Raw genomic sequence first — 27,229 nt, 5'->3', positions numbered from 1 at the left:
TGAAAGCTCAAGTAGGAAGGTGGTAAAGAATGAACTTATGAAGAGTGTTGGTGACCAGTTGTCTGTCTGGGATAACCTCATTAATGTTGAGCAATTGTTCTTGCAAATCTTTCACTTTGGTGAGATGATCTGCCATGGAGTCACCCTCATCCATAGAAAGAAGATCCAATTGCCTCTTCAAGTAGACAACTCTTGCCTCGTTGCGTACCCGATACATTGTTTCCAATGTGTCCCATGCAAGCTTCGATGTCTTTCAAGAACGAATGTGCGGAATAATAGTCCTTTTCACTGAAAGGACTATCAATGACATGGCCTATGCATCCCTAGAGTCCCATCTCTTCTGCTCTTGTGTGGGAGCAAGTTCTACCTCAGGAGCTCTTTGAGCACCTCCCCTTTGAGGCGTGGCTGGCTGTATGGTAAGTGGGCGTGTGTCATCACCACACACGATGCCCCAAAGCCCTTTGGCTACCAGCAAATTACGGGTCATGAAACTCCAGAGGGAGTAGTTGGATCCATCCAACTTGTCCTCCTGGGTGAGCACACCAAATACATCTGTAGCATTTTGAGCCATGTCAACAAAATATACCTACAAGCAAACCATGCACCAATGTGCACTTCGAGGCAACCAAATGTCCTGTGCAAATGTTTGCCTGCAAACTGAAGCAAGTGTAAACCTGCACCAAATTGTCCAATTACACACAATGTGTATACATATGCGACAAATCACAGTTGTAATGCCCAATTACATGCTCCAATCAAAAGCCCCAATTTTTATGCACTCCAATCACTTCAATGTGCAGTTAATTGGCCAATTTTCACAAAAGCCCCAAATTTCTGCAACTGAAAGAGGCTCAATTTGCTGATTTTGACCTCAATTTGGAAAACCCCCAAATTTCAACCCAAACATTGGGCGGCTGTGGCGGCTAAGCCTGGCGGAGCAGAGGTGGACGGAAACCGCCAACGGACAGACTGGTTCCATCGATGGATCTGTTCGACGGAATTCCACAGACGACGGAAATTCGCAGGAAACTACAGAGACAATTTCCAGAATCCTTGACTTCATTTCAAAGGACCTAAATGTATGGGGACGAGAAGTATGTTACGTACCTGATGCTAATCACAAGGTTAGCCAACCTAATCCAGGGGCTCGGAGGCTTGGGGACTAGGAAGCATGCTGATTGTAAGGGTCAAGGCTTATAATAACTCATAAGTAAGTTGAAAGTGAAGGTTATGAGTGGAGTGGTGTTACATTCCCGTAACGCCACTACGGGCATTACCACAAGAGGGGACGGCCTCTGGCTCACCACCCAGCCATAGAGGAAGAATGAGGATTGCCCCTCATCCCCCAGGCTATATAGTGTGTGGCCTGCCGTCCACACTAGCCTGGCCGCCCATGACTCCGCATGGGCGTCCTCTCCCACTGAACCCCGGACATGGCCATCCGGTCTGCCGTCGGTCACAGGCATTACAGCCTACGTGACATTACCCCCCCCTTAAGAAGAGTTTTCGTCCTCGAAAACAAACTGGGGAAACCTTTTGGAAATTGCACTACGGCGTTCCCAGGTTGCTACTCCTCATCCCTATCTGTCCATTTAACAAGTACCTCCTGGTACACTTTATGTCGGGTTTGTCTATCACGATACTATAGAATCTTTCAGATTCATGTGGTATCTTTGGTGGCTCTATCAAGTCCACCAAAATCTCTGGAGAAACTGCGTTCTCTAGTCGTGAACTGATTTCTTCAGTTCACTGACATGGAAGACAGGATGAACTTGAGAACTCTCCGGTAACTCAAGTTTGTAGGCTACGTCCCCAATCTTCTTAAGGACCTTGAAAGGACCGCAATATCTAGGAGAAAGTTTATCACACTTTCCCGTTTTCATGGTTGTTGACTGCGCAGGAACCTTTAAAAATACAAAGTCACCTTCTGCAAAGGTCACTTGTCTGCGTCCTTTATAGGCAAATGTTTTAGCGCGATTCTGTGCGCTACGAATGCTCTCGCGTGCAGCTTTGAGCATATCATTCATATCTTCAAGGAAATCCTTGACAGATTGAATCTTCTCCTTTTCTAGGCCTACAACCATCAGAGATCTCGGCTGGAATTTATACATTAACATGAATGGTGTAAATCCAGTCGTCGCTGAAAGCTTGGAGTTGTTATAAGCAAACTCCAATATGGGCAAATATTTTTCCCAATTTGATTGCTTCTTATTACATAAGAACGCAACATATCCTCGAGTATTTGGTTAACCCTTTCTGTTTGACCATCAGACTCCGGATGATCTACCGTACTCATACTCAGAGTAGTATCCAACTTTTTGAAGATTTCCTTCCAAAAATGACTGTTGAACTTTCTATCTCTATCTGACACTATATCTGCGGGCAGGCCATATAGCTTGTAGAGATGTTCAATAAAGAGTTTTGCCAACTCTGGCGTTTTAACAATTTTCTTCGTGGCAATAAACTTTGCCATTTTAGTTAACCTGTCCACTACCACCCACACCGAGTCATTCCCTCGACTCGTCTTGGGTAAACCGGTAATGAAATCCATGGATATGCTTTCCCATTTCCCTTGAGGAATCTCCAGCGGATGGAGTAGTCCTCCAACCTTAAGACGTTCATGTTTATTGACCTGGCACTTACTGCATTTCAGCACATAAGTCTGGACGTTCTTAAACAAACTAGGCCAATAAAACTGTCTTTTTACTAGTGCATAGGTCTTCTAAATCCCAAGATGACCCGCACTTGGACTATCAAAACTATACCCCGAAGACTCGGCTAGTCTCTCCTGATTAACCTTGCCTCGCTACCCGTCGCACCTACGGCCAGTCTCTCCGGACTAGCATTATGTGCCGGCGAGGAAGGTGGGCGAGGCTGTGACAAAGTGCGTGCGCGTACAGCACGCCAGACCTCTGTAAAGACAGGATCATGCTCACACAAGCCATGGTTTGGTATTTCAACCAAAACCTTAAGGCAAATTTCATACCTTGATTTTGCATATGTCATTTATCACAGAAGCTAATGTACTGGAGAGCACTCTAGTAGCGCAAGTTCTTAGACCATGCTACTAGCTATTTGTAGACTACGCTACCATGTTGCTTCACCAACTTTTTAAAACTTCTCCTTGGAAAGCTCTACGGCCATAGGAGAAATAAACTAGAGCCAATCTAATCATGCATCACAAGAATTAGTTCTAAAGCTGAGAGATACTTTCTCTCTTAGAGTAACATCTTTGCACAAGCATATGCTCTAGAATCTTGTTGAGTTTCTAACTACCATCAATCTACGGATGGTTAAACTCCACTCTATCAGAGTAAATGTAACTTCTGAAGATTTCCCTTCAAATATAACAATCAAACTTCCTATCTCTTATGCCATACTATATATGTGAGCAGATCATATAGTATGTGGAGATGTTTGATAAAGATTCTTGCACCAGTACGGGTGTCTGGAATTACATCCATTCACTTACAACTCTTTGTTGCTATTACCAGACACATCCCTTCAAGTATTGTCTGGACTCACACAACTATTCGAGTTTATGTGATATTTGAGGATATCCCTCCTTTCCCTCAAGAAAGGTTTTTGTCCTCAAAATTTTACTCTCAAGCGGACTACGCGCTAGTGTCATAGGTCCAAGAACGAGTCTAGACCGTGTTTAATATATTTTTTCTTGAGTCCTTCCAAGAAACTTTTAAACATCTTGCAACGAAGATGTGGTATAGTGTCTACGCACATATGGTGGTACTATTGATAAACTGTTTTGCAACAGATCAGTGGTTTCACACTTGTAACAAAGTGCTTCATTGTTGCATATTATTACCCTTCATAAGTGGTTACACACTTATGAATTATTTGGGTGGGTTGTACCATCTATCAAGAAAAATTCCAAACTACTAATAACCACATTCTCAATCCACGCATAATGACTGAGCTTGCTGCGAAGCCATAGGTTGCTAGATAATTGATGGTAATTACACAAGCCCAATGTCCCATTCCATCGTACATTCAATATAAATTCAAACATCACAGTACTTCGTGATGATGAACTTAGGAATTTCATCCTATCCTTGTTTGGTGTTGGTATGAAGTATAACTATGAGAACATTATTTGCTGCCTCCTCATTATAACGGCAAAGCTACCTACCCATCACAGGTGGCAATCTCTACCAAGCTATAACCAATGACAAGCAAATAAACGAGTACTCTTGTAAGAACTTCATAACCATATCTCACACCAAACTCATAATCACTACGGATTAAATGACAGGGCTTGCAAAATTGAATGTTATTTGATAGGTAGAGGGGATTATCAAACTACGGATGACCTTGACAACTCACTAGGACTAGTGATGTGTAACTTTTAAGTTACTCCACTCTCTTGCTTATTCCATACCATCGAACAAATCAATCCCTCGATTTGAGCAACGTCAACATATTTATGAGTACCTCGATACTCATGGATTGTGGTTCGGTAATTTAAAATGTTGATCTAGAGTATCCTTCACTCGAGGATCTTAATGTTATTAGTAGTTATGTATTAGTAGTGAGTAACTACGTACCCACTATCATCACACTAGTAACTCCATAGTAACTCCGTACCCAATGGCGTACCTCCCCCGAGTGGGAGTACCATATACAACCATCTATAACAAGATGCTTAAGTCACTTGCTGCTAAGAAGTGACTACACAAATTGACCCCTCCATTGCACATTGCAGTACAATCTCTGGTATTACAACACGAATTTTTTGGACGTCCTTATCATAGAGGTCAACTTAAAAACTAGTGCATAGGTCTTGTGGAGTCTCGGCTGACCTAATCACACCACTGGTGACTTCCTACAAAAAATGTGGCGCCGAAGTCACCACCTATGTACTTTAACTCCGTAAAGTACATGGTCTTCATCTATCATTTATGGAAAGTTGTAAAACATTCCTGCGATGGATTTTTACCGAAGAGTTCTCAAGTTCATCCTGTCTTCCATGTCAGTAAACTGAAGAAATCAGTTCACGACTAGAGAACGCAGTTTCTCCAGAGATTTTGGTGGACTTGATAGAGCCACCAAAGATACCACATGAATCTGAAAGATTCTATAGTATCGTGACAGACAAACCCGACATAAAGTGTACTAGGAGGTACTTGTTAAATGAACAGATAGGGATGAGGAGTAGCAACCTAGGAACGCCGTAGTGCAATTTCCAAAAGGTTTCCCCAGTTTGTTTTCGAGGACGAAAACTCTTCTTAAGGGGGGGGTAATGTCACGTAGGCTGTAATGCATGTGACCGACGGCAGACCAGATGGCCATGTTCGGGGTTCAGTGGGAGAGGACGCCCATGCGGAGTCATGGGCGGCCAGGCTAGTGTGGACGGCAGGCCACACACTATATAGCCTGGGGGATGAGGGGCAATCCTCATTCTTCCTCTATGGCTGGGTGGTGAGCCAGAGGCCGTCCCCTCTTGTGGTAATGCCCGTAGTGGCGTTACGGGAATGTAACACTCGTCCTCTCCCACTGAACCCCGGACATGGCCATCCGGTCTACCGTCGGTCACAGGCATTACAGCCTACGTGACAAGTGGGTTATTGTATTGTTGTAGCCTTGTGCTATGATGGTCAATACCTGGGCCATGAGAGTGCTGACCCACTCTTGCTAGTCCATAGTCATTAAGATATTCTGCCATCGATTCCTTCCGGGTCATTGTGGTATGGGACACTAGGGCCTATTGCTAGTCTATAGTGCTAGTCTGCCACCATCGGTCCCTTGGGACAGGTCATGGCGGTATGGCTAGGGCTGGTTGGGTCTGTATGGACATGAGAACTTCTATGCTCAGGGGTGATTCAACATTCTCGAATCTACGGTTGGGTTGTCAAATCCCCATATAGGATCACCTCGTAGAATGCTCTTGGTACAAGACTCGAAACCTGCAAACAAACCAAACAAACGTGAAGGGGGTGCAGGCCTGACTCACCTCCTAACCTTGACAGCCATGGACAAGCCCACAAGTCTTGGCTGTCCCCACCGAGCCACGAGCTGAGCTAGCTAGATGGATGCACCGACCAATCTCTACCTCGTGACGTCCCATACCGCCACGAAGCTACCCTTGCGGGCCTCGAGAGTGCTGCTGCCTCGAGAGTGCTGCTGGCCTTGGCTGCAGAAAGCAAGTGTACGTCTGCACTAGATCTAGGTTCCTGACCATAGAGCTCTCACAAAGACACGCGAGACTCTATGGTCAGGAGCCTAGATCTAGTGCAGACGTGCACCTGCTTTATGCAGCCAAGGCCAGCAACAGTCTCGAGGCCGGCAAGGGTAGCTCTGTGGCGGTATGGGACATCACGAGGTAGAGATTGGTCGGTACGTCCATCTAGTTAGCTCAGCTCATGGCTCAGCGGGGACAGCCAAGACTTGTGGGCTTGTCCACGGCTGTCAAGGTTGGGAGGTGAGTCAAGCCTGCATCCCCTTCACGTTTGTTTGGTTTGTTTGCAGGTTTCGAGTCTTGTACCAAGAGCGTTCTACGAGCTGATCCTATGGGGATTTGACAGTGGTATCAGAGCAAGCCTCGTGAATGAGCAAGTTGGTAGGTAGAGAGAGAGAGGTCAAAGAAAAGGTATGAGTTCGAGAAGCTTGCTGTTTTTCTGTTCATACTGCTGTTTTTTCAAATTCAGCATGTTGCTTTTGCATCGTAAGAACCCATGATGGGGATTTTGGTCTTGTAAGGGTTGTTTGCTTTGCAAGAAGAGGGGCTGTGTGTTTTTCAACTGAATGAACAGTTTGAGGAAGAGAGAAGAAGTAAAAGCCAGCTGACTGTTTTTGTAAGAGAGAGAGAGAGAGAGAACTAGCAAAGGTTGTTCAAGACTACGTGGCTATGTGATGCCTGAAGGCTGCGCAACCCACTTGAATGAAGATGCCAGCCGCATGAAATCTGCATCAGTCGTGTGTAGGCGTGCTGGTACACGCAGGTGGTACTCACAGGCAGTCGAGGGGACAAGCGCACGTAGGCAGGCGGACCCGTATGCAAGCCCTCGAGTGTATGCGCAGGTAGGCGCAGGCGTCAAATCCTCACACGTAGGCAGGCGGGTACACGTAGCCGTCGGGTGGCAGAAGGCGGCGTTGAGGTTCCTGCAGGATTTAGCAAAAAGCAAATGCGTGGAGGTTTTTTTAAGCTTTTGTAAATTAAAAAAAAACCCACGCCTTGTTTGTCATTGCTTTCGTTTTTTTTGCTGAACCTTAGTAAAAGGGTTTAAAATACCCAAGTGTTGCTTTATAAGTGTTTTTTTAAAGAAAATAGAATATATATATATATATTTTTTACAAAAAAAAAAACACAAAAGCAAAAGCTAAGTAAGCTTTTGGGGAAGCCTATAAATTCCCCTTAAGGAGGCTTCTTGCCACACATCTCTCAAACTCTCAAGCTCTCTAGCACTCTTCTTTGTGCAAGATCAAACTTTTCTCTCATCTTGCCCTCTTCAAGATGTCGACCCAAGAATCCGAGTTGGAGCCCATTCCCGAACGTGAAGACACCAATGACGATCTTTTCGATGATTTTGTTTCAAAATCAGATTTCCAAGAGTTTAAAGTTGTTCTCGGAGCTTCTTCCTCGGAACGTCAAGCACAAATCGCCGTGCAGGCTTTACAGAACTCCATCTCTTTGTTGACCACTACCCTATCTACTCTTTCGGGTATGGATACTTTGGCATCTGCTTTAGGCCCCAATATTACTCCGGAATAGCTTGGGGGGATCAAAAGCAACGTACCAAAGAGATCATGGACACTTGGCTACATAGTGTCAAAGTCCATTTTCAGTTTCATCCATATGACGATGGCAGAAAGATCCAATTAGCAGCAGGTTTCGTCTCAAGCAAAGCTTTGCTTTTGTGGAAAGAACTCAACCCTAAACTAATGACTTGGGTACAATTCGAAGAAGTCTTCAAGAAAGAATTCCTCAAGAAAGAGGATGACTATGATATTGTTGCCCGGTTTGCTACTTTGACCATGACCTCGCAGAACCTCCCTGCTTTATGCAGCTGAGGCCGGCAGTAGTCTCGAGGCCCGCAAGGGTAGCACTGTGGCGGTATGGGACGTCACGAGGTAGAGATTGGTTGGTACGTCTATCTAGTTAGCTCAGCTCGTGGCTCAGTGGGGACAACCAAGACTTGTGGACTTGTCCACGGTTGTCAAGGTTGGGAGGTGAGTCAGGCTTGCACCCCCTTCACGTTTGTTTGGTTTGTTTGTAGGTTTCGAGTCTTGTACGAGGAGATCCTATGGGGATTTGACATGGGTGGTGAGCGTGAGCCCGTTGATATTAATTTGGATTAACCATGTGTTTATTAAGGAATCTTGGAAAGGGTTTGGTTGGACAAACACTCTGTATTGACTAGGAGATGGGTACGCCCATATCAATGGACATGCAGCTACTTTTTATTACAAGTTAAGGGGTTTAAGGCTTTGGGATACTTTATGCTGTACAGAGTTTAATGTATTGAGATGTCTTGCTTTGTAGCCTCGCATGCTGGGTTCAAATCCTTGCTGATTAAAGCCTTTGTTCACCAGACACGTGATAGTATACACATTCAAGTTGGTGTGCTGTTGTTATTCTACCAATTGGTAGACCGTATAATATAGTTGCATTCCGTACCCGTACTCTTCCAATGTGGTTAGGTACTTTAGGTACGTCTCATCCACGAAGGGTCAAGAATCTAACGTATTCAGAATTGGTACATGCCCAGAACCGGTAGATCGGAGTGATTGGTGCGAACGTACTGACGCTAACTTGGCCTTGTAACAATCTGCCAATCCGTTTCATTTACCTCAGATATACATTCCTGGCTTTTACCAATGTCTCCTTGGTACTGGTAAAGTCCACCTATTCACCCGTACATAATTGAGAATTTTGGCTTTATAAAAAAGACTACTGCTTCAAAGTCCAGCCCTTGTTGCAGTGAGTCCCTAGAAGCCGAGCGTATTCCTAGAAGTTCACACTTCCCAGACACGTGAATCTGATGAATGAGAAGAGGCAGTTGCAATCCTTTGAGGGTCCCACACTTTTCCCTACCATTCAGTGATACGAAGATATCGCAGCCTCAAAACATCGAACAAACGAAAAAAAAGAGATTGCACTTATAGACATGACAGAATAATAATGCAGAACATTTTCAATGGAGGCATCATTCAGTGGCTTGTCTCATACTTTTTTTCTTCTATGGGGTCTCTCAAAATCAAATGTGGGTGTGGGCTCTTGCCATAGTGTTAGCTCACGACACACCCTACCCAAGAGGTGGTGAGTTTGAACCATGGTCCCTCCTGGAAAATATAAAATTGTGAAGCTCAAGACCCATGCTCTATAGAGGTCATGAGTTTGAACCACGACACTCCTGTAAAAAAGAAATTGTGAATGAAAAGGGCAGAATGAAGCCGACACATTTATCTGTATGCTCATTATCATGACTCCATTTCAATGCTGCTTTGATTTAATCTTAGGAGACCTTTTTTTTTGGAAATCAACAGCACACCTTTCTGCAAGAATTGGAATGCACTGTGGCCTTGCTGGCTTTTGAGACACTTCAAATTGTCCCGTTGGAGACCTTTTAGATGCTTCACAGCGCCGAAAGACAACTACTGAACTTAATGCTGCTATTCTTACAAGCCAGAGCCATGAAAAAGGTTGGTACAGAGTGTAGCCCGTATTTTTGTGATCATGCTTGCCAGTTTGCTTCCATTTATGTAGGTGTTGCTTAATTGTCTCAGCTTCTCAATATTTGTAGTTCTGGTGGTTTATTTGTTTGATAGATCCAAAGCTTCCAGGACTATTGAAGATGCTGATGTGGGTTCAAAACCAGCTCAATGAGAAGATTTCCTACCCTCACATAATTGATCTTATAAATGGTTCACTCGAAGATCCCATGGCCTAGTAATGTTTGCTCTCTTTCAGTGGTCTTACCAAGCACGCAGATGCATGGTCTTGTGGTTTTTTCAAGTCCTTAATTATGATCCTGTTCAAGCAATTCAGCGCTCATGACTCACAACTTATCAGCCGTAACTTACCTTGTTAGTATGTATCATATTCATAGCTTTATATTCAGGGATTTAATATTCACGTGATCACAAGATTTTTTGTGATAATAACACATGTGAACAAGTTATTCACATGTTCTCATGTTACCGTTCACAAAATAACAGGTCACTTGCCATTTGGTAACCCCTTAAAAGCTTGGCTACACATGGGAATAAGCTATTCACATGTTCTCATGTTACCATCTTCACAGGTTAGTGGCCACCTAAGAAGATTTTTTATGCCCGACAAAGATAAATTTTTTGGGCCCTTGTGAAAGCTTTGTGAATATAACATGTGATCACAAGATTTTCTGTGTTATTAACATATGTTATTAACATGTTCACATGTTTTCGTTTACGTGAGTGAAATTCCTGTTTATATTACAAAAGTACATTCTTATTTAAAGCTGGTCATCAAATGCATGCAAATTAGCTGTGACATGGGAGGGATTGACATGCGAGGGATTGATCGTAGTAAAACAACCTTAACTGCACTTAAAGATCTATGAAAGAGAGATGGAGACAAGAGTTCAATGCAATGCAATGCAACTATATTATGTGTGAAAATATGCTTACAAAGAGATCTATAAATGATACTGTCTGCTGTCTAGTTGCTGATGCGTGATGCCTGCTGATGATGCTTGAATGCTGTCTTCTACTGATGATGCTGATGTTGATCTTCTACATGCTTTGACTGATGCTGCTTCTGGCAGATGGCTACCCTTCTGAACTGTTGACCCCTGATCCTAGTGGAGGAGAGATGTCCTAATGCTGGGAATAAATGCCTACATATATAGGCCTGAAAAGAGCAGGTCGCCCAGTTTTCCTGGCTGTCGGCCTGTAGTGGACAAGGCAAAATCACATATATATACATTTATTCTGCTAGTCGTTCACCTACTCTGCTGGTAGGCATGTTTCCCTGCCCATGACCTACTCTGAACTGCCCTTTCCTCTGCCTCTGGTGTGGTACATGGCCACGTCTGGCCCCTAGGTCCATGTGGCTGCTGAATCCCTGTTAGTTGACCCTGTGGGGCCCAGATCAGCTGTCGGCTGATTACACATATGCATGCTAATGCTTATGTTGACTGTGCTTACTATGCTAGATGTCACCTGCCATACGTGCACAACACTTGTGCATGTGACATTATGTGATGTAAGCTACCTAAAATTCCTTCTAGTGAGATGGAATTTTAGGTAGCTTGAAGGGGTATCTGTCAAACGTGGAATGATCACATGTTTAAGCCTTTAAAAGGCGTGTTAGATGATGTTTTTTCTAGGCAATGAAGCTACACATTTCTACAAGTATTTTGAAGTCTTTGAGATTTTGTAAAGAAAAAAGATGTGTTTTGGTAACTCTTGTAATGAAGTAGGTTTAGGTGCACATGCACATGGGGGATGGGGCCTAGGCACTTGGACTTAGGGACATTTACATCTATACTTTTGGGAGCCTTGGGCTATATTAGGCATAGGGCTTATGGTGGACATTGTACCTTTTTTTATAATATTCACTTCATAGACATTCATGTCTTTTTGGTGCTCTTGCTCAAGCTTTTATGGTGAACTTCTCTTATATGCATGTTGTCACTCTATGCTTTGAGTGGCCAATCCTAGTCTCTTGCATTGGTATCATAGCTCTTGGCTTAGATTCCTAGGATCAAAGTTCTTGGCTTAGATCCTTGCTTAGAGAGTAATCATTTTTAAATTATGTTTAATTTAATTTTCAGTATGTTTTTTTTAAATCTTGATTAATGATAATCATTTTTGGATTATTATTAATTCAATTTTTTGAAATGTATTTTTTAAATCTTGATTAGTATTAATCATTTTTAAAATTAATTTTTACATAGTTTTCAGATTTGCTAATTTCTTGTTTGACAAGATTAGCAAAAAAAATTTGTTAATCATTTTTGAATTTGCATTAAATTGTTTTCAAAATCTTAATTCACTTTGTTGTTTGATTTCTTAAACTTCTTGATCTTGATTTTCTTGATTTTTGAATTAAGATTTATAGAGAATTTAGCAATCAATATTAAGAGATTTTCTTACATTATCTACCTTAGAGAGCCTACAATTTCAACTATTAATCTTATGAGCTCTTAATTCTTCAAGAATAGATCTTAGATGTTTAAATTTTGAGTTCTTGGAAGAAACATTGTATAAAGCAAATTCTTGTACGAAAAATCAAGGTTGCTATGCAGAGTTTTCAGATTGTTGTGCATAATATTCTTATTGCTGTGCAGAGTATTCAGATTATTGTGCAAAGAATTTATATTGCTATGTAGAGTTCTCAGATTTCTGTTGTAGAGTTGTAGAGTATTGTGCTGAGTGCATATTCATTGTAGTTTTAAACAGATTTTCAAAATCTTGGTGCTCTTACCCAAGATTTCATGGTGAACTTCTCCCACATGAGATGTGAGGATGGTGACTCACATCCACGTTGTCACTCCATGCTTTGATTGGCCAACCTTGGTCACTTGGTGCAGATTTCAAGATTATGTATCATCTAGTTGATACAGATTTTTAAGGATTGATACAAATCTACAGTGCAAAACAAATCAATTTATAAATTATTCAAAGTTTATTATGTTAAATCAAATCTTAACAAAGAAACAAAACAGTAAGTGATTCTTAATCAAATCTTTTTGATCTTGATACTTTTTTACAAAGAAGATAGACAAAAATTACAAATCTATTGGAATAATACAAATCTACACAGATTAGTATAAATCTTGATGTATTAGAAGTAAAAAGCAAGAAAAGTGTTGAGAAAAACACTGTTTATAAGCACATATCTTGGTGTACAACATTTTAGTACATTGCCATCAAGATGTATAGCATGTTATTCTATTACAGATCTGAGCATCAATATTATGCAGAGCATGTTGATGACTAGTTGATGCAAAAGTGTACAAGCTTTGTAATTTTGAGTATAGAAATTCAAAAAGTTTGTTGAGTAACATTGTGTTTGCAAGTATAGCTTTGCTAGGTATTGAACCCAGTCCACTGGTATGAGCTAGTGTTCCATATAACTCAAATTTAGGAATTTTGGAAAATATGCACAATTTTGGAACAATTCTTTGTTAGATCCAATACAATGTTTACTGTGCGATATGCAAGATTTATTATTGGATGTTCTCAACAAGCATTCTTTGTTAGATCCAATACAATGTTTACTGTACGATATGCAAGTTTTATTATTGGATGTTCTCAACAAGCATTTGAATAATGCGATATGATTTATATACTATTGTATATTTATAACAAGTATATATGATATTGGCGGTGGGATGTAAATTTGCCTGCACACACACACACATGCACACCAAGAATTAAGCTTGTTTATATCACATAGCCTCCAGTTGACCATCAAACACAGAAACTTTAACAAAGAAAGGATATTCAATGTAACTTTAAGTTGTAAGAAAGTCTAGGTGATAGAATTAAAAAGATCACCATCTGTATCGAATCAAAATTCTTGAACAATGGGTGAACCATAAATCTAAAAGCTTAAGAAAGCCTTACAATCTGAATAATGATTGAACTATGAGTTTGGTAGCTTCATACAACATTGCTAAAAGATTACGAAGCTAGTTGTCCATGTGCTAACAAATCATTCTTGCTTAACTGCACTGACATGTTGATTCAATTGATTCTGTTTGGCCTTCAGTATTATAGTCTTTGGAATCTTGATTTTCTTTGGAAGTCATCCACCCTTGGGCTTCTATGCCCAAATGATGCAGCTAGTATCTTCCCAGCGCTGAGGATCATTTCTGTTCTCTCGCCAATACTTGTTCCAGCAATCCTTATAAACCTCCACATCACTTGCATTCTTCTTCTTTGAAATTGGTGCCCAATATTGTATCTGAACTTGTACAGGTAGTTTATCAAGTTGTTGTTTTGATCAACATCACTTGTTGTCGCTCCCAACCATATTAGGTAATTTGCATCACAAGGTTGTACAAGCACAAAATCTCCTTTAGACACATCAAGAGTCGGGTTGAACTCTTCAGCAGGTTTGTTGCGCATTGGGCCACAATAATGGTCCTCATTTACATCAAACCCTTCATCTACATTATCCTCCACTTGAAGGTTAAGAGGCTCAGCTTTTTCGCATACACTCCTTGGCCAAAAGTCATAAAATCCAATGTCTTCCCTTGCACTAGGGGTTTGCATGTTTAGCATAAGATTCTCCCAATAGGCAAGGATCGGATTGATCCACTTAGCATAATCACTTTGGTCTCCTGTCTCTTGCAAGTGCTCTTTCCACCAATTGACATGTTTTTTTAACCCCTCCACAACCTTCTCATTTTCCTTAACATACTCAAAGGGTGGCAATACTTTTGGAAAACCTTCAGGACGCTTGGGTCTTCCCTGGTCGTTTCTCTTCCATAACTCTACCGCTTTCTGGTAACCAATCAACATTTTTGGGGTGTACTTTGTATTGCATCAAAGGTATTCCATCACTCATATAAAACCTGAATTGCAATGGCTTTGAATGTCCAATCAAGCTATCGGCTCCATCATGTAAGCATCCCTTGACAAAGCCTTTGAAGTCTGCCACCTTTTGTAGGAGAAAGGGTGCTGGATGCATGCTAACACACTCATTAAAGATCTTCATCAAATGTGGAAATGTGAAAATGGTTCGTTTCCCCAACTTCTCAGAGAAGCGACTAAACAATGCATCAATATCTTCATGAGTATGACCAACCATAAGAAAACCAAGCTGCACGATGTCAAACACTCCTCGTGCAACCAATAGGGATAGATAGGCAAATACATAACGGTTCTTATTTTCAGAACCACAATTGTCAAGTTGCAACAACGTCCTTGGAAATCTCTTAAAAAATGTCCTTGAATTTGATGGCATTAAACTTGAGGCATTTCCATTGCCCCTATCTTGCACGTGTGTTAGTATGAAAGACTGACTGCATATGTGAAGAACAATTTTCCTCTGTATCCACATTTGTTTCTGACTCTGCATCTGCATCCTCAATGCTCTGCTTGCAATATGCATTTCTCTCCTTCAGCACTTCCATATGCTGATACAGGGCCATAGTAGACAAAACACAATCAAAAAGACATGTTCGTGGTTCAGCATCTGAGTTTTGTGAGCTCAAGTCACCATACATGTGTTGCTCTCCTCTTTCTAAGTTTCTTAAACATTTTGAGAGAGATGAAATTGTGAAGTTGGGATCACTTGGTCATAACCCCAAGGCAAAGTGACCATAAGCTGTTTGTCCATGTCCATGAGTGAGCATTCCTGTTAAGGATACTGGAAGCCTCTCAACCCCATTAAGAGATTTAGGAACTGGTTTAATTTGTGGTATGGCAGTCTTGCTCTGGTCCATCTTATCATGTATAATACACAAATACCTGTTTGGGTTCATTTCGGAAGAGCTCCTCCAAGCATAGTATAGATTTCTACAACTCATTTGTTGCAACATGTGTGCCCTTCTTTGTGCCATGTATCTGGCACACTCCTCTTGATTTTTTGTTGATTCCAACTTGACCTTGATTGCCGTACAAATGTCGCATTTTGAGAAGGTGCTGGTTTTTGATAAACTAACTGTCTTGAACTCTGTGTTCCACAATCTTGAGAATGATGGTTGTGACAGTGGTCAGTATTCGAACGAGACAAGTGTCATTCACTTCACACAATATGTCCACTTATTTGTACATTGTTGGTAGAACACGTTGGGTCTCGCAGGCTCCATGCATAGTTGTCCTTGACCTATGTGGCATTTGATCGGCATTATTATCTATGAAGCCCTGTATGATTGATTTTGCCATCTCAACATGTGTCATGCCCTTCCGTATTATCCCACTGTTGCCATGACTGACATTACATGCACCATTCAAGAACTTCTTTCTGAGCCTATAGAACGTTGACTTACCGATGCCATGCATTACATACCATGCTTTACTACAAACCTTCTTCCCATCAAATGTGAACTCAAAGCACTCATCATCTTGACCGTCTATAGGTCATGCCCATGCAATCTAGTACAAATGTGTATCGTGTACTATAGCTCTATCCCCAAAAGTGTACCCTAGCTTGCATGATTTTGGATCTATCTCCAATTTGACAACATCGGTTCTCGCAACAATCAATGGTTGTTGTGAATGTTTGCAACATCACATTTTTTGCCAGCTCCATGGGTTTTATCGTAATTTTTCATTACCCTTACCCTATGGACATAGCTCTTTTTCTTATTTGTCCCTTCAATGATATCATAGTCAGTGATCATGGCATCATGGGGTCTGTCATCAGAACTATCGCCATCATTGCCCTCTACATCATCATCCTCTTTTTCATCACTTGAATTGTTTAGGCTGTCAATATTTTTTTGCATGAAGTGATCTTGAATACTCTCATCAATAGAAGAAGATTCTGTGTCCTTCACTAATGGTTCACCATTCTCAAATGTGAGTTGCCTGATCGGCCAACTAACCAAATTCAAACCTGAAACACAAGTTGAACTTGGATGCAAAGATCCTTCTAGAATGACACCCAAGCTACTCTCCCCTAGTTCTCTACAATTTATAGCCTCGTATGGGTGGACCAGCAATACTACTCCATTGCCAAGTTTTGTAGATCTGTTGTCATCCCAGAGGATGACACTTTTCTCTTTCCAGCTCTCCCTATCTATAAAGTGATCTTCTTGATCAACAAGAAGTTCCGCAAAATTATCCTCTTTAGTAATGTCTCTGTCCATAACAAGGTTGATCAATGGTCATTTGATGATGCTTCCAACTGCTTGAGACATTGTTCTTGCATCCATTGTGGCAAATGGAATGAGAAATGTGTCATCAAAGCTTTGTTGAACATGTATTGCTGCACATGTCTCACCAATGAATTGACAACCACATGTTTGAGATGCATCAATGGAATGAATAACCTCGCGTGCCTTCCTTGCAGAACCATCAATGAGAAACATTGAAGCACCTTGTTTTAGACCCTGCAATCCCTGAGAAAATCAAAATCTCAATAAGAAAGACTGAAGCGATGTTTTTGCGGTAGTACACAAAACTATAAATGTAATTCAATCTCAACATGAGTTCAGGCTCCAACCAAAGTTTGAATCTCACCTATCAATGCTAATTTGCTAGGAGGCTAGGCTCCATCTAAAGCTTGAGCCTTTGCCTGCATATACTAGCTTGTTAGTAGGAGGCTCCATGAGGCTCACCATCATATGTTAGTTTGCTAGGAGGCTCCAGTTAAAGTTATCATCCTCACTTGCATCATATATTACTTTGCATATGTTAGCTAGAATGGTAGGCTCCTCCAACAAAAGTTAAAGCCTCACCTGCGGATGCTAGTTCGCTTCTAGGAAGCTGAAAGTAAAGTTTGAACCTGACCCACAGATGCTAGTTTGCTTGGAGGCTCCAACCAAAGTTTGAGCCTCACCTTCATATGCTAGTTTGCTATTAAGAGGTCCCAACAATTGAAGTGATAATCCTCACCTCATGTATATGCTAGTTTCCCAAGAGGTATGCTTCATCACCCTCTGCATCTGGCCACACCGTTTCATTGGGATATTGAGTCAAGATATGGTGTCAATTAGCCATCAATGTTTCATAGCTACAAAAGGCAAAGGTGAGTGGTTACAACAGTAGCAAAGGCAAAGAGAAAGCAATAGAGAGAAACGATATGCTAGTGAAGAGAATGTGACATGGAAATGAGCAAATGGACATTGGATTTGAGACTCTTCTCCTTCGTGAGACTCAAACTCAAGTTTGAGCCATTGTGCATTATATAGATTTTAGTTGAATTTTTAATCGCATAGTTCATAAGTATATTTGGGTGTATGGGGAAAGAGGGAAGAAAACAAGAAATCTCAAGCTCAAGGTCAAGCTCAAGGCTCGAACTTGAGTTTGAGCCTTGTCTATTACACAAGTAAGTAGGAATAGAGAGGGAAGCTAGGATAATCCAATAGAACAAGTGGGGTGTGGGTGAAGATGGGTATATAACCAAAAGTGAAAGTAACTATAATCAAAAGACCTGGGACCTGGACTTGGGCTTGGGCTTGGGTTTAGGCTTGGGCTTGGGGAATGAGCCATTGTGCATTATATAGATTTTAGTTGAATTTTTAATCGCATAGTTTATAAGTATATTTGGGTGTATGGGAAAAATATGGAAGAAAACAAGAAATCTCAAGCTCAAGGTCAAGCTCAAGGCTCGAACTTGAGTTTGAGCCTTGTCTATTACACAAGTAAGCACAAGTAAGTAGGAATAGAGAGGGAAGCTAGTCTAATCCCATAGAACAAGTGGGGTGTGGGTGAAGATGGGTATATAACCAAAAGTGAAAGTAACTATTATCAAAAGACCTGGGACCTGGGGCCTGGGCCTGGGCCTGGGCTTGGGCTTGGGCTTGGGGAATGAAACCGAAACTCGGCTTTCTGTCGGCCCGTCCTGATGCTCCTCCGTTGCCGTGCACGCCAATCCCCTCTCCCGGCGCAGCCAGCCGCTTTCTGCCAGCCCGTCCCGATGCTCCTTCGTCACCCTGCACGCCAGCCCCCACCCCCTCCTCCGTCGGCAAAGCCAGCCCCCCTTCCTCCTCTCCGAAACTGAAACCCGACTTTCTGCCGGCCCGTCCCGACACTCCTCTGTCGCCGTGCGCCAGTCCCGTCCCGACGTAGCCAGCCGCTTTCTACCGGCCCGTCCCGACGCTCCTCCATCGCCGTGCATGCCAGCCCCCACCCCCTCCTCCGTCAGCGAAGCCAGCCCCCCCTTCCTCCTCTCCCGGCGCACCGCAACCAGCCCCCCTCTCCCGGCACAGCCCAGCCCAGCCCCCCCTTCCTCCTCTCCCGGCGCACCGCAACCAGCCCCCCTCTCCCGGCACAGCCCAGCCCAGCCCCCCCTTCCTTCTCTCCCGGCGCACCGCAACCAGCCCCCCTCTCCCGGCGCAACCAGCACCCCCTCTCCCGGCGCAACCAGCCCCCACCCCTCCCGGCGCAGCCCAGCCTCCTTCCTCCTCTCTCGGCGAAGCCAGCCCCCCCCTTTTTCCTCTCCCAGCACAGCCCAGCCCCCTCTCCTCCTCTCCCGGTACAACCAGCCCCCACCCCTCCCAGCGCAGCCAGCCCCCATCCCCTTCCTCCTCCGTCGGCGCACGCCTCCCTAATTCAAATTCAAACTTCCCCTCCATCGGCGCATGCACACGCCCCTCCTAATTCGAAATTCAAATTCAAAATTTCTCCCCTAATTGGAAATTCCCCCCAACGGCCGACTTTCAAAATCCCCCCCCCCCCCCCCCCCCGTCCGCACCCCGAAATTCCCCGCCGCCGACCCTAAAAAAATTTTCGCCTTCCCTCACCGACCAAAATCGCACCAAAAAAATTTTTCGCCTTCGCTTCCCTCGCAAAAAAAAAGGAACGGCCGACCTCGCATTTCGCCCAGACAAAAACCTGCGTACCTTGGAGCAATTCTCTATTCGCAATAATCTCCGCTTCCTGTGTCTCTGCATCCTTGCGTTTCAAACAGTTGTTCTCTGTGCGCGATAATCTTGGATCTTGGAGGCTTTCTGCATCTCTGTAGCCTTGCGTTTCTAACAGTTTCTTTTCCTCCCACAATCGGCACGTCTGCGTTTGTTCCGACCTCTGTTTCGTGCGGAGCCAACACGCCATTGGATACTTCAAGCATCCGTTAAGACTGTGCGACATCGGAGACTTTCGTGCGCCCATCTACGTTTCGTGTGTTCTCTCGTCTAATTGAATAATTCACGCAGCAAGTAAGTCCTTCTTTAATTGATTGTCTACATCGATATAAACACTTACTTGATTGCATGCTAAGTGTGCCATTTGTCAATCGTTGCTCGTCGTAGATTATTTGCACCTCTTGCTTCTCTCTTTTGTATCTTCACATATGTCGAGAACCTGTAAAATTGATCCAAGAAAGACTCCACAACTTGGATATAGACTCCACCTTAAGTTCAAGCCTCCCTTACATAGAACTTATATGTTAATGCTCGACCTAGATTGCGTCTTTGTTCTCCATGTTAGTGCACCGGCCTTAAGGCTCGAACTTGAGTTTGAGCCTTTGCTCTCCATGCTAGTGTACCGCCAGCCCCTTAAGGCTCGAACTTGAGTTGAAGCCTTGGCTCTCGATGCTAGTGTACACCGGCCTTAAGGCTCGAACTTGAGTTGGAGCCTTTGTTCTCCAATCTAGTGTACTCCGGCCTTAAGGCTCGAACTTGAGTTGGAGCCTTGGCTCTCGATGCTAGTGTACACTGGCCTTAAGGCTCGAACTTTCAGATTGAGCCTTTGTTCTCCATGCTAGTGTACTCTGGTCTTTAGGCTTGAACTTGAGTTTGAGCCTTTGCTCTCCATGCTAGTGCATCCTGGTCCCTTAAGGCTCGAACTTCAGATTGAGCCTTTGCTCTCCATGCTAGTGCACCCCGGCTCCTTAAGGCTTGAACTTAAGTTTGAGCCTTTGCTCTCCATGCTAGTGCACCTCGGCCTTAAGGCTTGAACTTCAAATTGAGCCTTCGTTCTCCATGCTAGTGTACACCGGCCTTAAGGCTCGAACTTGAGTTGGAGCCTTTGTTCTCCATGCTAGTGTACACCGGCCTTAAGGCTCGAACTTGAGTTGGAGGTAGGCGCTAAGGATGATATGGATGCAAGAGCAAACCTATGCTTCTCATGCACTGTATTGCCAGAAGGAGAAACTACAAAAGCAAATAAGTTTTGCTTATCATTGGAAACTTTTCACCCAGCAGACATGACTGGCAGTAAACAAGGAAAGGACAATTCTATTGTAAAGTTAGGATTGAAATCATTGACTTTTCCAATCAAGAAGACTCAGGGGTGGATAATGTGGAGGACCTGGTGAAAGCAGTGAGGCATGCAAAGAAGGCTTAGGATTCACGAAAAAAGTCCATACCTGAAAAGGAGACAACAACCACTCAAGTTAGGAAAATTGTGGAGAAAAAAGGCAGGGCCATAGTGAAGAGTGCACTTGAAGCATCTACAAATGCTGGTGCAACTTCTTCAAAACATAAAAAGGAGGGTGACAAAATAAAAGTCCTTGATGTAAGCACAATAGCAGCTGAAGACATGGCAAGCTCTCAGGTGCAAGAAGAGGAGCAAGCACTTGCAAAGAAGAGAAAGGCAAAGCACTCTACAAAGGTTCAAGAAATCTCTTTAAAGAGGCAAAGGACAAAACCAGCAAGTGGTTCAAAGGAGATAGATGCATCGAATGGAGGTTGAGACTCTAAACAAGGGCAGCAAAGCAATAATCTCATTAGAAATAAAGAAGGGATATTATCCCTTTGGTCTAAATGAGGTCTTCAGTATTGATGTGATGAAATGTTATCCTGCTCCTTCAAACTATGTGTATAGAAGGTTAAATAAGGATTGGGTTCGTATTTTGACCCGAGACTTTATTGAGGACCCAAAGCAAGAGGAGATACTTGCAATTTTGATGCCCTGTAATCGTGCTACAAAACAACCCCTTGATAAACTCGCAAAAGAAGATATTCATAAAGTCGAATATTGGATTATCTCTGGTCAACACTCCATTAGTGCTGCAAAAAGCTTGCAAGCTCTAAATATGGCTAAAGTGACCCCTCCACTGCGTCAGCAATTCAGGTTCAGGAGATCAAAGATAATTGTAAGTTGCCCGCCCAAGTTTCTCGTGACATTTCCAAGGATGCGAATTTATCTGTTGTAAAGTCAATGCAAAAGGAGCCATTCCTCGATCAACTTCTACAAGCTCGAGCACAATGACATGCAAACGGTCGTCCTAGTAAACCTTTGCCTGCTGGTGTCAATCAACCCAAGATGGACGAGTCTTGGAAGGTAATCTTTTGATTCTTTGCTATATCTTGGTAAATCATAGACCTACATTACTTCTTCTTTACTTCTTCATAGATCTATAGTTTTAAGTATAGCAGTAGCATAAGAAAGATGCATGTAAGGCTTCTTCTCAAACTACATAAACTTAATAGTTTGGTTTGAAATTAAACTTCAAGCCTCACCTCTCTGTGATGATGTAGCACTTGCATATCTAATTATGGCTCAAACTTAAGTTGGAGCCTCACTTGCAAGTGCTAGATTTGCATACGGAGGTGATGCTCAAACCTAAGATCGAGCATCACCATTATATACTAGTTTAGCACTGCAAGTGAGGCTCAAACTCAAGTTTGAGCATAAGCTCCAAATGATTGAAAACCCATAGATGTATAATTTCTCCTAATATTTTGTGATATCTAAAGTGAGGGGGCTAACTTCTTACTTTGTAACTTTGCAGGCCTTTGTGGAGACCAGGGAGCACACACTACATAAGAATTTTGTCAAAAATGATTTACACTTGCTTCTATGTGATGATGATGTATGGCAGAACTGGGTTAAGATCATGAGGCTTTATGCAAAAGGCTTGCTACCAAATACAAAGGGCGAAACTCAAACTAAAGGTCTTGATCAAAATCCTAGACTTCCAACTTTGAAGAGTGGGCAAATTCAGCAGGCACCAGGAACAGTCACACTAGGCCCAACGTTGTTTAGGTGCATTTTAGGCCTTCAAAAGAGTGAAGTTTTGGACATTCAAACATCACTTCTTGACAAGAGAATATTGCTTAAAAAGGGAAAGCAAACCCATCAAAGAATGGATATGGAGGAGATGGCTTGGAAGCTAAAAACAGATCGAGTTCTCAAAGATGTAATAACCGCCTTCTATTTTGATGTGACAAGGGAAAAGATGACTTGGGAATAGGTGTGTGAGACATATCAGCTAGGGGAGTATGAGTATAATCAATTGAGGAGCTACAGCCAGTCCTTTGTTAGGGATGCTCTCAATCGTTCAAAAAAAAATCCTTCACTTCCAAAAAGTGTAGTAACTTTACTGAATCGCCTATATAGAGCATCTATGGGTATTGTATCTCCACAAGAGTCTATTCCTTGGAAAATTAGGGGGGGTGGGTTTTGATATGACAAAGATTATAGCCTTCTGTACATAGTGAAGAGCATGTACCATTTCAACTGGCAATCATGGACCTACATGGTACAAAGGAGCAGCTCTCGTCAGAATTTTTCTCCAAGTTGACACTTGCTTTGAACACACTAAACTCACAATATGAATATATTCTTGTGTGTTTTGTTGATTTCATCACCATTGGAATGCTTATTGAAGGGATTTCTAGCCAGTCAACAAAGGTGCACTATAATTTTGGCGTGATCCACACACAAAAAGATGATGCCTGGACATCTGGAACAGTTGAGATTGCAACTGTTATTCTTTTCATCAGCAAGGTTGACAAGTTTGAGGCCATTGATAAGATTCTCACAAAAAATGCATTTATCTCAGGCTCTAGTGGCCAAAATAGAGAATTCATCGACAAAGGCTTTATTGATGGTCTCATCACAGGGTTTTGTCCTGAATAGAGCTATGTTGTAGAGATATATTATGGTGGAGTTGTGCTAGAGGAGAGCTTGCTAAAGAAGAGACGATGTATTGCTTTATGCAAAGATGATTTGGAAGCGATGGCATTAGAATCAAAGTACTCTGCTCTTTTAGATGGTCACCCGTCCTTGCAAGAGTGGTGTGGTGCAAGTGGCGGCACAAAAAAGCAAACACTAGATGATGCAAAAAAAGAGAACCTTCAAAATCTTCACATTGATGACCCACCAAGTACAGAGGACGAAGAGGAAGGTGATGATATTGACAGCAAAAATGACACATATGATGATAAAGAAGTTGGGGATGCTATAGACTTTGAAGATGCAGGGCAAAGGAATGAAGAGGACCAAGGGAATGATGCTCTATTCAATGAGGATGCCGAAGAAATTTGGAAGATATTGGAAGGCATGAAAATGATGATGAAGGTGGGAATGGTGATGATATATTGGATTCTGCAAAAGCCATGGAAGCTACAAATGTTGGGGTTGCTATGGTCGTTGAGAAGATTGGGGATACAGATGTCAACAAGGCTTTCCATGCTCATAGCCCATCAAGCTCTCAACCAAAGAAAGGTAGAAAAGTGCATTGATAGTACTTATTATGAATGTACAACGAATGGTGATCATTGAAAGGAGCTTATCAACAACTAATATTAGCATAGGTTTTGTTCAAAGTGTGAATTTGTTGAAATAATTATTAGTCTTTTGATTAATACATTGGCTTTTTTGGATTCACTTTTAACATTTTTCTATTAAAGTGAATATTTCTATTCTATTTATCCTTTATTTCATGCCAACGTCTAGTACAAATGATGATGCACACTTACTATTAAGAAATTACTCCATATCCTAGTGTAGCAGTGAGGCTCAAAATTAAGTTTGAGCCTAATACAAATGATGACGGACTTATGTCCAACCTTGGGGATATCTTCCAACATAAGGCACAATCTCAAGTTGAGCGATCTTTACGTTGCCCTTGTAAGTGAGGCTCAACTCTTATGTTATGGTTGCTAATTCATTATGGTACATCAGTCGAAGTTTAGTAATCTAAGTTTGGATACAAAGTATATGTGTAGATATAAAAATGACTAGTATTGTATTAGCCTTGGTGTATTATTTAAATCCTAAAAGTAATAGCATTTTATTTTAATATTACAGATATATACAAAGAAGGGAAAGACGAAGATAACATTGCTCAACTAGAACATCATTCATGAAAGCCCTACTAGAGAGATCAACTCTCATGATTTAAATGCTAGAAATATTGAAGACAACATGGTGGAGGTAAATCACATTGATGATTCAGCTTTGCAAACATCTTCAAGGCCTTCAAGTGATAGGACTAAAGAGACTAAGGACATTTCTAATTTGCAAGTTAATGTTGAGGTTAGTGAGAATAAAGATAAAGTTAATGAAGAGCTTCAAGAGACTTTTGCAACCAAGGAGAGATAAGAAGAGATTGTTGAACAAATGGATGAGGCTACATATGTTACAAATAAAGGGAAAATAGTTGAAATCAAGGACTCTATGGGATGGAGGGTGTTGAAGAAATTGATGAGGCTACATATGCTACGAATAAGAATAGTTGAAATCAAGGACTCTGTGGTGGCAGAGGGTGCCAAGAAAACTAAAGGTATATCTTTTTCAATAGGATGTTATTTAAGATGATTTATTCAGCAATTTTGTGTGTTAAAAAGTATGTTTCTCAGCGAGAGTTGTTTTTGCAGGTATAGCTGCTTCTAACAATCACAAGTTAAGTATGCAAGAAATAGAGCAACGTGTTGAGAGGAGCTACGTTCTGATACACAAAAGAGTAGGCCTCTAGGAAGTTTATATTCTTTTGAGAGAGATGGAGATAGATTAGTATTTCAATCTTCACTAATCAATAGGGAAATGCAATCAAGTCTAGGAGCCATCGTCATAGATGAGTATGGGAGCATGAAACGAAAGTAAACTTGTGGATGTTTTGTTGTAATTAGCTCTCATTGATAATATAGGATCACTTGTTTTAATATTGTTAAGTATGTAAACACATTAAAGTGTTATCATTCTTCTGTATTGTATGCAGAAAATATTCCTCGTGCAATCACCATAAAGAAACATGCACTTATACTTGATCTTAATGGAGTTTTACTCAACAAGAGAAGAGGCATCCACAAACAAATTGTATTCGAATTGATATTGGTCGCACCACAGTTGTTATTCGCCCCGGGTGTTTTGAATTTTTGGATGAGATTTGCCAGTACTTTCATGTTGATATTTGGTCCACCATGCTACACAAGAATGTTTGTGCCTATGTAAACACTCTTGAACAGTATGCACATAAGAAATATCATTTCTTTATGGTGTGGGGACAAGAAGAATGCTAGCCTATTGTTGAGGCTATGTTTAAACCTTTACTCAAGGTTTGGAATCAGTTCCAAGATATTTGCAATAAGAAAAATACATTGCTTTATTGATGATAGCCCTTTCAAGGGATGTGTTAATCCAAAAGACAACTGTCTCTTCCCTGAAAGTTTTCAAGGAGGGCACGACTATGTACTCTGCAATGACCTTCTACCCTACCTTTTAAGTCTAAATAATACAAATGACATTAGGTCTATTATTTTGCTTAATCAGCTAGGTCAATCTTCTATCACACATGGCCATAATTTATTTATCGATTTTCAAGATGTACTGGAAGAATGGCTCCAATTCACCTCCCTATTTTTGCAAGAAGAAGTGGAAAACTCATCTTCTGCATCTTCACACTTACCATTGTATGGTGATAAGCTAAAGTATGTCCAATCAAGAGGGGAAAAAAGAGAAGTAGAATCTATAAGAAAGGATCTAGCAATGTTGGCATCCAAAGTTGGAGTACCATTACTATCCAAAGACCAGCTAAGCTTGTTAAAAGTGTGTTACAAAAGAAGGATTTTGAGTGATCAACACGCTATTGCTTATGCTACTCGCTTGGGATATGATCATGGTCATCTCATAAGTGGAGTTACAGCAAAAGCATACATACCAAGGCTACAAAAGGCTTACTTGAGCTTATGGGTAGAATAATGTCTGGTTTCATTAAAGATTGAGTGATAGTATAATTAGATTCCAACCTAACCCATACTAGTTGTTGCTGCAGGTCGAAGGAAACCATTTCTGAGGTCTAAACGTGCAGTTTGAAGTATGGGATCTGCACAAATATCAAGACTTGTTGGGTGCAGAATGTTTGGAGCCATTTTGTACCTAAAAGCCCATAAGATAGACTTAGGCTTTGGCCAAAACAATGTGCTTAGATGGGTTTAATTTTTGGATTGTACGAGCCAAATCTTTACACTATTATATCAAGAAATCAAATGCCTCCAAACTTACTGTCATTTGATTATCTCTTTTGTTAATATTTGCAATTCGATTGCAATAAAGATGTGTTTGTTTTTTATTGAAGATATTGCCTTGTCAAGGTGTAAGGCTATGAATATCATAATAATTTAATTTGGATAGACTCAATTATGTCAATAGTGAAAATCTTTTATACATCATATTCAATAAATTTGATGAAATTTAGCATTGACAATATACTCGCTCTTTTATTTTTTTGGTTGAACTAATGAGGTATTGGAGCATTTGTCTATGAAGTTTTAAGCCCATCCATATCATGGATGAATTTATGTTGTTGGCACATAATATATTTATTCAAAATTTTGAATGTCCATTAACCAAACATTTTGTTTTCAACAGGATATGTTGAAGCATATAGCTTTGATTTCAAGTGTACAGAAAACTTACTATTGAGGTGGCACCAATCATTGGT

General features: G+C 41.6%; 1 pseudogene across 1 annotated transcript in view; it reads left to right on the top strand.

Moving 5' to 3' along the window:
* LOC147619796 (protein GID8 homolog) overlaps positions 1-10,342 on the top strand; it is a 36,803-nt pseudogene extending 26,461 nt beyond the window's left edge. The window contains exons 4-5 of the transcript XR_015261789.1: positions 9,502-9,657; positions 9,784-10,342. The product of XR_015261789.1 is annotated as a protein GID8 homolog (transcript). The remainder of the gene's footprint in view (positions 1-9,501; positions 9,658-9,783) is intronic.
* The last annotated feature ends 16,887 nt before the right edge of the window (positions 10,343-27,229 follow it).

Source organism: Cibotium barometz, chromosome 32, assembly GCF_041138505.1.
Source record: "Cibotium barometz isolate CiBa-2024 chromosome 32, ASM4113850v1, whole genome shotgun sequence".
Lineage (NCBI taxonomy): Eukaryota > Viridiplantae > Streptophyta > Polypodiopsida > Cyatheales > Cibotiaceae > Cibotium > Cibotium barometz.
This window is presented reverse-complemented; position numbering and strand designations above follow the sequence as displayed.